At 38.3% G+C, this 12987-nt stretch overlaps 1 protein-coding gene across 1 annotated transcript in view; it reads right to left on the minus strand.

Annotated features, from left to right (window-relative positions):
- LOC133652230 (transmembrane protein 8B-like) overlaps window positions 1-12987 on the minus strand; it is a 194468-nt gene that overhangs the window by 19507 nt on the left and 161974 nt on the right. The gene's annotated exons all lie outside the window — the stretch shown is intronic.

Here is a 12987-nt window from a genome sequence, read left to right on the forward strand (position 1 = left end):
TATATACTGTATGTATGGAGTGATTTACTTTACCTGCACGATACCCAAAACGCTTTAAATCATGGGTCACACACACATTCACACACTGATGGTGGAAGCTGCCATGCAAGGTGCTAACCATGACCAATCAGGAGCAAGGGGTGGGGGAAGTGCCTTGCCCAAGGACACGTGACTAAGATGACGGAAGCTGGATTCCAAACCAAGAAACCTCGAGTAGCTGAAAAAAGATCATGCTAATGTTAGCATATCAACATTAGCATGCAAACTTTTTCAGCCCCCTTTTTCAGCCAAACACCTCACAATCATGTAAACTGGTACTTGGCACATGCTAACAGTTAGCATGATCACTTTAGCATGTTAACATGCTATCATAAGCGTGCCAACTTTTTTTTGGCTAATCTTACATGCGTATACTTCATAGTCATATGACTTGACACATTCTGTTAAGATGCTAATGTTAGCATTTTAACATGCTGAAATAAGTGTGCCAACTTTATTTTAGCTAATTTTACTTGCGTACACCTCATAGTCATATGACCTGACACATTCTAACTGTTAGCATGCTAATGTTAGCATTTTAACATGCTAAAATAAGCGTGCCAACTTTATTTTAGCTAATTTTACATGCGTACACTTCATTGTCATATGACTTGACTCATTCTAACAGTTAGCATGCTAATGTTTGCATTTTAACATGCTAACATAAGCGTGCCAACTTGTTTTTAGCTAATTTTACATGCGTACACTTCATAGCCATTACTTGACACATTCTAACTGTTAGCATGCTAATGTTAGCATTTTAACATGCTAACATAAGCGTGTCAACTTTTTTTTAGCTAATTTCAAATGCGTACACTTCTTGTCATATGACTTGACACATGCTAACCTTTGCATTTTAACATGCTAACATAAGCATGCCAACTTTTTTTTTAGCTGATTTTACATGCGGATACTTCATAGTCATATGACTTGACACATTATAACTGTTAGCATGCTAACATAAGCGTGCCAACTTGTTTTTAGCTAATTTTACATGCGTACACTTCATAGTCATGACTTGACACTTTTCAACTGTTAGCATGCTAACATTAGCATTTTAACATGCTAACATAAGCGTGCCAACTTTTTTTAGCTAATCTTACATGCGTATACTTCATAGTCATATGACTTGACACATTCTGTTAAGATGCTAACGTTAGCATTTTAACATGCTGAAATAAGCGTGCCAACTTTTTTTAGCTAATTTTACATGCGTACACTTCATAGTCATATGACTTGACACATTCTAACTGTTAGCATGCTAACGTTAGCATTTTAACATGCTAAAATAAGCGTGCCAACTTTATTTTAGCTAATTTTACATGCGTACAATTCATTGTCATATGACTTGACTCATTCTAACAGTTAGCATGCTAATGTTTGCATTTTAACATGCTAAAATAAGCGTGCCAACTTTATTTTAGCTAATTTTAGATGCATACACTTCATAATAATAATAATAATAATGGATTAGATTGTATATCGCGCTTTTCTATTATTAGATACTCAAAGCGCTCACAGAGAAGTGGGAACCCATCATTCATTCACACCTGGTGGTGGTAAGCTACATTTGTAGCCACAGCTGCCCTGGGGTAGACTGGCGGAAGCGAGGCAGCCAGTTTGCACCTACGGCCCTTCCGACCACCACCTATCATTTATTCATCATTCATTCACCAGTGTGAGCGGCACCGGGGGCAAGGGTGAAGTGTCAAGAGGCGGGGAGCGAACCTGCAACCCTCAGGTTTCTGGCACGGCCGCTCTACCCACTACGCCATACCACACCTGTGTCATTACTTGACACATTCTAACTTTTAGCATGCTAATGTTAGCATTTTAACATGCTAACATAAGCGTGCCAACTTTTTTTTAGCTAATCTTACATGCTTACACTTCATAGTCATATGACTTGACAAGTTCTAACTCTTAGCAAGCTAATGTTAACATTTTAACTTGCTAACATAAGCGTGCCAACTTTTTCTTAAGCTAATTTTACATGCGTACACTTCATAGTCATTACTTTTCACTTTCCAACTGTTATCATGCTAACGTTAGCATTTTAACATGCTAATATAAGCGTGCTAACTTTTTTTTGCAAATTTTACATGCGTACACTTTATAGTCATATGACTTGACACATGCTAACGTTAGCATTTTTGACATGCTAACATTAGCGTGCCAACTTTTTTTTAGCTAATTTCACATGCGTACATTTCATAGTCATATGACTTGACACGTCCTAACTGTTAGCATGCCAACATAAGCGTGCCAACTTGTTTTTAGCTCATTTTACATGTGTACACTTCATAGTCATGACTTGACACGTTCCAACTGTGAGCATGCTAACGTTAGCATTTTAACATGCTAACATAAGCGTGCCAACTTTTTTTTTGCAAATTTTACATGCGTACACTTCATAGTCATATGACTTGACACATGCTAACGTTAGCATTTTAACATGCTAACATTAGTGTGCCAACTTTTCTTTAGCTAATTTCACATGCGTACACTTCATAGCAGAGGTGGGACCAAGTCATTGCTTTGCAAGTCACAAGTAAGTCTCAAGTCTTTGCCCTCAAGTCTCGAGTCAAGTCCCGAGTCAAGACAGGCAAGTCCCGAGTCAAGTCCAAAGTCAAGACTGGAAAGTCTCAAGTCAAGTCACAAGTCCTGCATTTTGAGTTTCGAGTCCTTTCAAGTCCTTTTAACCACAGACTAATATTTTACACAGATTGTGTATGCTTTTAAACCGCTGTATTTATTTATTAAAACAAGTGCATTTGAAATAGCAGGAAAAAAATAGTACTGACATTGCAATTCATAATAGCACTATTAACCAGTCATTTTAATAGTTTAAACAATTTTAAACAATTACTCATTCCTTTACAGAATAAACACATTTGCAAAAACAAGTGCAACTGTACTTATTTGTACAAAAGTGTTAACATTGTATTTCCATGGCATATTGCATTGTAACTAGTTCCAAAGCAGTTTCTATTCTGTTCTTACCTTATCTCATTGATCTCATCTCATACTGTATGTGTGTTTATGTGTGCGTACACATGAAAAACATAACAAATACATGAACATAACAATGAACAGAGTTGTACTTATTAGATGTCAGGGCCCTATGCAATATGTACACATATTCTTAATATAGTATGCATTTTAACTGACCTTTATTTGACTATGTTTGTCTTTTTGTAGGTGGCTAAAATATGCGGTGCTGCTGACCGCCGTCTAACGTTATGTTACTGTGTGTGATACAATGACTAACGTAGCGTTATTTGTAGGTACCTCATGCAACCCTGCTTAAAAAAATCACTTGACAAAAAGTATGAATAAGGAAGCAAACTGCAGTGGACGCAACATATTGCTGTGTTTGAAATGATGTTATAACCATAGACATCTAAAAAGTAGACGCAGTATTGGTTGCTGTGACGCGAGCAAATTGCATCTTGAAGTGGTGATGAGGAGCCGGCGAGCAGCCTAAACTGACAGTTGACAGGTAGAAAACAAAGATGCCGGGCTGGTGTTCAGCGTTTTCCTGCTCAAATGAGCGGACTGTTGAAAATAGGAATCGGGGGATTACTTTTCACAAGTAAGATTTAACATTAATGTACTTTTGGTTGTATTTTATGAAAATAACATTACCACAGAGTTAAGAAGGAGCAAAGATCTTCAATATTTGTATGTGAAAATCACAAACAAATCTTCTGGGGGAGGATGACGCCCCTACAGGGGTTTGGTTTACAAACTTTCAGCCCCACCTAAAACAAAATTCACCAGCCGCCACTGATTATGGTGCATTCTCATTTTAGGCAAAATATAAGACAATACTTTCTTAACAGTATAATTGTAACCAGGAATAAGTCTTCAAGTAACAATATTCAAATACTAACATTGTTGGGTAAGACAGCATTTGGTTTTATACTGAATCCAGTGAAACAGATTGGTGGTTTTAGCTGATATAAAGACTTTCAGGTGTTTATATATGTTTAAGTATTTGGCAGACGCTTTTATCCAAAGCGACATACATAAAAAATACATATATAACAATCACTGTAAACATTATCATTTAAGGGAAGAATGTAATACAAAATATCAATACAAAGTGTCAAGACAGAATAAACTCTCTGCTGCTGCAGCAACAGAGATACGGTCTATAAGATATATAGATATCTAATGTATTCATACATTGTTTATGTAGGATATACGCATGTATATATAACGTAATTATATTGTTTCTTCAACTTAAAAATAGCTGACCGTTTTTTTCCCCCTTCTCTGGGCTTATATTCCCAGTTTTGATCTCGGACGTCTGGTCACTTATAGCATATAAGAATATTCTATTACTGTTAAGCAAACTATGAATAATAAAACATGTGTCCGTTATCATAGCTACACGTATGACAAAAAAGCGCGTGAAAATGAGTGGTATTCAGTGAGGTAAAATGAATTAAATGCGCTGACAGTTCATTGCTCCTGCCAAATGAATTGCACTGAGTGGAGCGGATCACCACTCCAAGATGGCGGCCCCGCGTCTCGTCTGCGCCAGTAAGCAGTAGCGCTCGATGCTGCGTCTACTTATAAGATGTCTATGGTTATAACGTTAGCAGTGAGTTTACAGCCTCACTGATTTAACTACACAGCAAATAAAAGTCATGTTACTTAGCCAATAAACGTTAGCTTACATTCAAAACTTACCCTTCTTTGTGCAACTTCAAATGTCGAACGAAGTTGGAAGTTGTTGCGTCTCCGTCTGTAATATTCGAACTGCGTGATTTGCATACGGCAATTCGTTTTTTGTTGACCAAGTCGTAGTTTTTATACCCGAACGAAACCAACTTTGGTATAAATCTTTCTCACTGGCGCGTTGTTTGACAACTCTTGTTCATTGGTTGTCCTGCAATTTGATTGGCTGAATGCTGTGTGATGAAAACAATGTAGATCTAATTTGATTGGCTGTTGTACTGAGAGCACACACGCTGACACGCAGCACACACGCTGAGAGACAGACACGTACAAAATGAAAGCTACGGAGCGCTCCCAAATAACTTTTTAAACTTTAGATTTTGGGGAAAGTAGCAAGTCATGTCAAGTCAAAAGGCTCAAGTCCAAGTGAAGTCACAAGTCATTGATGTTAAAGTCTAAGTCGAGTTGCAAGTCTCTTTACATTTTGTCAAGTCGAGTCTAAAGTCATCAAATTCATGACTCGAGTCTGACTCGAGTCCAAGTCATGTGACTCGAGTCCACACCTCTGCTTCATAGTCATATGACTTTACACGTCCTAACTGTTAGCATGCTAACATAAGCGTGCCAACTTGTTTTTAGCTAATTTTACATGTGTACACTTCATAGTCATATGACTTGACAAATGCCAACTGTTAGCATGCTAATGTTAGCATTTTAACATGCTAACATAAGGGTGCAAAATTTTTTTTTAGCTAATTTTACATGCGTACACTTCATAGTAATATGACTTGACACATTCTAACTTTGGCTTGCACGTTTCAGCATTCACGTGCCATTTCTCCCAAAATTGACTATGCTAGTTTTTTTTGTGTATTGTTGTCGCGGGCAACTAAAAAAAAAACAAGCTGCGGGCCGCACTTTTGCTAAATTGTTGTTGTAAAGTAAAGTGAGGGCAAAACAATAAATGAGAATTAAGAGGGAGTAGGTTCTCCAGGAAAGTGGTTGGTGCCAAAAGTCTTTTTTTTTTACCTCACACAAAATAACAATGGATGTATTATTTGGAAGAAAAAAAATCTATCGCACAGCTCTAACTAATACATGAAGAGAGCCTCCACTCTGGGAGCGAAAGGCCCATCACCACCATGAAAACAAAGCACGGAAACCAGGACGTGAGGCAAAAATCTATAAATAACACCGGCTTAACTTTTCTCTCCTCTCTTTTTGTCAAGCTCTCAATATGACACAAAGCCACAAGCATGCAGGGGAAGATAACAGGGGAGGGGGACGGGAAATCAATAAGATATGCCACACACGTCTGCCTTCTGTCTGCTGCGGAACGTGAGGACACATTTAAGGTTTTTTTTTCTTTTTTTTCCAAGCATGGAAGGGATGACCCGCCTGCAGGAGGACGGGACTAATTGGAATAGACGAGGGAGGAGGGCACTCATCAGTCATGCTGGGTCAGACAGTAAGCAGGCAAACATCCCTGTACTGTACCAAGCTTTAATGAATCATTATCCGTCATCGTGATGGACCAGCTTGTGCAGAATATTTCTGATCTGGCATTTACATTCGACAGCGCACAGTGAGCGTGACAATGCGTGTGTGTCCGTTTTCAAATAATTTCAGCGGCCTGTTGGACTAATAAGCAACATCCATCCATCCATCTTCAACCGCTTATCCGGAATCGGGTCGCGGGGACAACAGCTCCAGCAAAGACCCCCAGACTTCCCTCTCCAGAGCAACATTTGCGACTTCCTCCTGGGGAATCCCGAAGCATTCCCAGGCCAGAGAGGAAATGTAATCCCCCCATCTGGTCCTTGGCCTGCCGGGGGGCCTCCTCCCAGTGGGACGTGCAACAAGGACCTCCCTAGGGAGACGCTCGTGAGGCATCCGCACGAGATGCCCGAACCACCTAAGCTGGCTCCTTTCCAAGCGAAGGAGCAGCGGCTCTACTCCGAGTCTCTCTCGGGTGACTGCACTTCTCACCCTATCTCTAAGGGAGATGCCAAGCATAAGCATAATAAGCAACAGATGATGTGAATTTTCCGATCCGCTTCTGCAATCGGCAGAGCACGCTCTGACAAGAAAGAGGCACTACAGAGCTCGAATTTAACCACGGCAACTGCGGCAAAAGCCGCGACCGCCCTCGTCATTTGCCGTAAAGCCCTAAAAAATTGACCAACATCTGCAGCAAGAACACGACGTGACCACCCTTGACTTTTTACTTGTTAATGGACGAGGGATGTAACAATAAACGGTATAATGATAATTTGCGATAAAATTTCAGACGGTTAGTAAAACCGTCTGAAATGCATTTTAGGCAACATGAAGTCAGGCGCATGCGCACTAGCGTCGTCTGGCTTGATAATCATGGCGGACTAACTACACGGAATTTGCTTCGGAGATTTCCCCTCGGAGTAAATGGAGCCAAGCGCTTGGTTTAACGTATTTTCCCTCGATTCCGCCGTGCGTTTAAGAGCGCACTGCTGTGTTTAGATGGAGACAGGTGTGGACAATATTTGGGACACTTGTCCCCACACTAAAAGTATACAGCGAAGGAGAAAACTATTTGATGTTGCTTTTATTTTCTCAATACAGCGTCCATCAGCTGCTGTGACAGAGTTAATGAGTTGAGGAAACATGCAGCGGGTGATGTGTCGTGAACGTTGTCACAGCTTGTTTATAAAGTCTTAACGTTGTTTCCTGGGATGTTCACATGTCCTTTATTTAACTGCAAACTGTATCAGTGTTCAAATAACATCAATACTAGCTCAAATGTTTTGTCATATCATCGAACTGAACGCTGGCTGTGAAGATTGTGTGTTCGATGTGAGAGGTGTCTCTCTTTATTTTTGTTGGCCAAACTGTTGTACTGAACTAAGAGAAGAACAAAGCTTGTTTATTAGACTTTATCTTCATTAGCCAAACTGCTTTTTGTTTTTTTTTTATATCAAAAAGTAAACACCAGGGTTTTTTTTTTTAATTGTTTGTGTTTTTTTCATGTCACAAAGGTATTACTTCAAAAACCATTCATGTGACACAGCATTTTGTTAATGTTTTATTGCGTATAATTAGTTCCTATACGACATATTTCTGCTGAAACTCTTAATGGATCTGTCAAGATACCCCATCTGCATATTACATATAAATGTACATAACTTTGAAAATCACAATGTAAAAATAGACATGAAGGCATTTTGAATTGACAAAAACCCGACAACTTTACATTAATAATGATTTAAAAAACCACAGTTCATATATATATATATATATATATATATATATATATATATATATATATATATATATATATATATATATATATATATATATATATATATATATATATATATATATATAAATATATATATATATATACACTACCGTTCAAAAGTTTGGGGTCACATTGAAATGTCCTTATTTTTGAAGGAAAAGCACTTTAAACTAGTCTTCACTTTAGAGAAATACACTCTATACATTGCTAATGTGGTAAATGACTATTCTAGCTGCAAATGTCTGGTTTTTGGTGCAATATCTACATAGGTGTATAGAGGCCCATTTCCAGCAACTATCACTCCAGTGTTCTAATGGTACAATGTGTTTGCTCATTGGCTCATAAGGCTAATTGATGATTAGAAAACCCTTGTGCAATGATGTTCACACATCTGAAAACAGTTTAGCTCGTTACAGAAGCTACAAAACTGACCTTCCTTTGAGCAGATTGAGTTTCTGGAGCATCACATTTGTGGGGTCAATTAAACGCTCAAAATGGCCAGAAAAAGAGCACTTTCATCTGAAACTCGACAGTCTATTCTTGTTCTTAGAAATGAAGGCTATTCCACAAAATTGTTTGGGTGACCCCAAACTTTTGAACGGTGGTGTATATATATATATATATATATATATATATATATATATATATATATATATATGTATATATATATATATATATATATATATATATATATATATATATATATATATATATATATATATATATATATATATATGTATATATATCCATCCATTTTCTACCGAGTATTCCCTTCGGGGTCGCTGGAACCTATCTCAGCTACAATCGGGCGGAAGGCGGGGTACACCCTGGACTAGTCGCCACCTCAATTGCAGGGCCAACACAGATAGACAGACAACATTCACACTCACATTCACATACTAGGGCCAATTTTTAGTGTTGCCAATCAACCTATCCCCAGGTGCATGTCTTTGGAGGTGGGAGGAAGCCGGAGTACCCGGAGGGAACCCACGCAGTCACGGGAAGGACATGCAAACTCCACACAGAAAGATCCCGAGCCCGGGATTGAACTCACGACTACTCAGGACCTTCGTATTGTGAGGCAGACGCACTAACCCCTCTTCCACCGTGCTGCCCATGTGTATGTATATATATATATGTTTTTACATATATATATATATATATATATATATATATATATATATATATATATATATATATATATATATATATATATATATATATATATATATATATATATATATATACACACATATATATATATATATATATATATTTACATATATATATATATGTATATATATATATACTGTATATGTATTTACTGTATATATATATATGTGTATATATATACACATATATATGTATATATACATATATATATACATATATACTGTATGTATGTGTATACAGTATATATACATATATATATATATATATATATACGCACTAACCCCTCTGCCACCGTGCTGCCTATGTGTATATATATATATATATATGTATATATATATATATATATATATATATATATATATATATATATATATATATATATATATATATATATATATATATATATATATATATATATATATATATATACATATATATATATATATATATACATATATATATATATATATATACATATATATATATATATATATATATATATATATATATATATATATATATATATATATATATATATATATATATATATATATATATATACCGTGCTGCCCATGTATATATATATATATATATATATATATATATATATATATATACATGGGCAGCACGGTGGCAGAGGGGTTAGTGCGTATATATATATATATATATGTATATATATATATATATATATATATATATATATATATATATATATATATATATATATATATATATATATATATATATATATATATATATATATATGTATATATACTGTATACACATATTTACAGTATATATGTATATATATATATGTATATATGTATATATACATATATATGTGTATATATATACACATATATGTATACAGTAAATACATATACAGTATATATATATACATATATATATTTAAATATATATATATATGTATGTGTATATATATATATATATATATATATATATATATATATATATATATATATATATATATATATATATATATATATATATATATATATATATGTGTGTATATATATATATATATATATATATATATATATATATATGTAAAAACATATATATATATATATACATATATACATATATATGTAAAAATATATATGTAAATATATCCATCCATGTATATATATATATATATATATATGTATACATGGATGGATGGATGGATATATATATATATATATATATATATATATATATATATATATATATATATATATATATATATATATATATATATATATATATATATATACATGGCTGGATGGATGGATGGATGGATATATATCATCATGGCGCCGATGAAGGCTGCCTCTGTGCTTTCGTGCGCTCTGTTTTGTTTGTTTTTGTACATAAATTGTGTTTCCGGGTGCTCTTACACCCGTGAAGAGCTACTGAACATCAGATCCACCATCCCTATGGACTTGTTACCGGTCATCTTAGCGTCAGCTGCGGATTTCGTCCATTCTGCGATCAAAAGAGGGAAACCGCATCGACGAGGAAAGTTTTCGCGGACGGGGATTGCGCACGCCTCTACCAGGCATCTTCCTCTCCAACGTCCGCTCACTTGCCAACAAGATGGACGAGCTAGCGTTGCTGATGAGAAGGAACAAGGACTTCTCCTCATCATGTATGTTGTGTTTCACGGAGACTTGGCAGAGCGCAAGTGTCCCGGACAGCGCGCTTCAACTGGAGAGCTTTCATCTCCTCCGCGCGGACCGAGACGCGGCGCTCTCTGGCAAAAAAAGCGGCGGTGGACTATGCTTCTTTATCAACAATAGCTGGTGCACAGACGTGACTGTCATTTTTAGACACTGTTCTTCTTCTCTGGAATATTTCTTCATCCACTGTAAGCCCTTTTACTCACCGCGTGAGATTGTTTCATTCATTCTCGTGGCTGTTTACATCCCGCCCGGCGCGGACGTGCGTGACGCTCAGCGCGCGCTCGCAGGACAGATTTTTCATGTGGAACGGTCTTTTCCTGACTCTCTTGTTATCGTGCTTGGTGACTTTAACATAGGAAATTTGAGCCAGGAATTACCAAAGTATAGACAGTTTATTAAATGCCCGACCAGAGAGGAGAACACGCTGGATCACTGCTACACTACACTGAGCAAGGCTTTTCATGCAGTCCCGCGCGCTGCTCTTGGACTATCAGATCACGTGATGGTGCACTTAATCCCTTCATACAGACAGAGACTGAAACTGGCTAAACCTGTTATGAGGAACATTAAGTGTTTCACCGCCGAGTCTGTGGACGAGTTGCGTGCTTGCTGGGAAACGACAGACTGGGAGGCAATTGGAGTGGCCACGAACAATCTGGACGAGTATACGGACACTGTGACCTCATACATACAGTTCAATGAGGCGCGCATCATTCCAATGCGCACCAGGGTTTGTTATAACAACGATAAGCCCTGGTTCACACCCAAGCTCCGACAGCTGCGCAAGAAGAAGGAGGCTGCGTGGAGAAGCGGGGACCGAAGTACATACAGAGAAGCGAAGTACCACTTCACCAGGGAAGTGGAGAAAGCTAAATCTGTGTACTCTAACCGTCTACAGGAACAGTTCCGCTCCAATGATTATGCGGCAGTTTGGAGAGGTCTAAGGGCCCTTACGAACTATAAGCCCAAAACCCCCCAGGCCCTGAATGACCGGACTCTCGCTCAGGGCCTCAACACACATTACTGTCGTCATGAACGGCCTTCAGCTCATCAAAGCCATGCTCCCCCCACCATCACCCTCCCCACCAATGCCAGCACATCATTAAAGGAGTTAAAGGACTAAAAGGACTCCAATGACATCACAGGACTCCAAAAACATCATAAGACTGTAAAGACCCTCTCCATCAAAGAAGAGGATGTACGCCGGCAGTTCTTGAAGCTGAATACGCGGAAGGCCCCCGGGCCGGATGGTGTCTCCCCCTCCACTCTCAGACACTGTGCTGTCTTCACTGACATTTTTATAAATAAATAAATAAATGAGAAATGGGTTATACTTGTATAGCGCTTTTCTACCTTCAAGGTACTCAAAGCGCTTTGACAGTATTTCCACATTTACCCATTCACACACACATTCACACACTGATGGCGGGAGCTGCCATGCAAGGCGCTAACCAGCAGCCATCAGAGGCAAAGGGTGAAGTGTCTTGCCCAAGGACACAACGGACGTGACTAGGAAGGTAGAAGGTGGGAATTGAACCCCAGTAACCAGCAACACTCCGATTGCTGGCACAGCCACTCTACCAACTTCGCCACGACACCTCTCTGGAGCTATGCCGCATGCCGTCCTGCTTTAAAACCTCTACCATTTTCCCTGTCCCCAAGAAAGCACGGATCACAGGACTTAATGACTACAGGCCGGTCGCGCTGACGTCTGTGGTCATGAAGACCTTTGAGCGCTTGGTCCTGCCCCACCTCAAGGACATCACCGCCCCCCTCCTGGACCCACTGCAGTTCGCCTACAGAGCCAACAGGTCTGTGGATGATGCAGTGAACCTGGCCCTCCACTTCATCCTGGAGCATCTGGACTCCCCAGGAACCTACGCTAGGACCCTGTTTGTGGACTTCAGCTCTGCCTTCAACACCATCCTCCCTGGACTGCTACGAGACAAGCTCTACCAGCTCAGCGTGCCCGACTCCCTCTGCAGTTGGATTAATGACTTCCTGACAGACCGAAGACAGCACGTACGGCTGGGGAAGATTGTCTCGGACAGTCGAACCACAAACACTGGTACTCCTCAGGGCTGTGTACTCTACCCCTGGCTCTTCTCCCTGTATACAAACTGC

This window comes from Entelurus aequoreus, linkage group LG06, assembly GCF_033978785.1.
Source record: "Entelurus aequoreus isolate RoL-2023_Sb linkage group LG06, RoL_Eaeq_v1.1, whole genome shotgun sequence".
Classification (NCBI taxonomy): Eukaryota; Metazoa; Chordata; class Actinopteri; order Syngnathiformes; family Syngnathidae; genus Entelurus; species Entelurus aequoreus.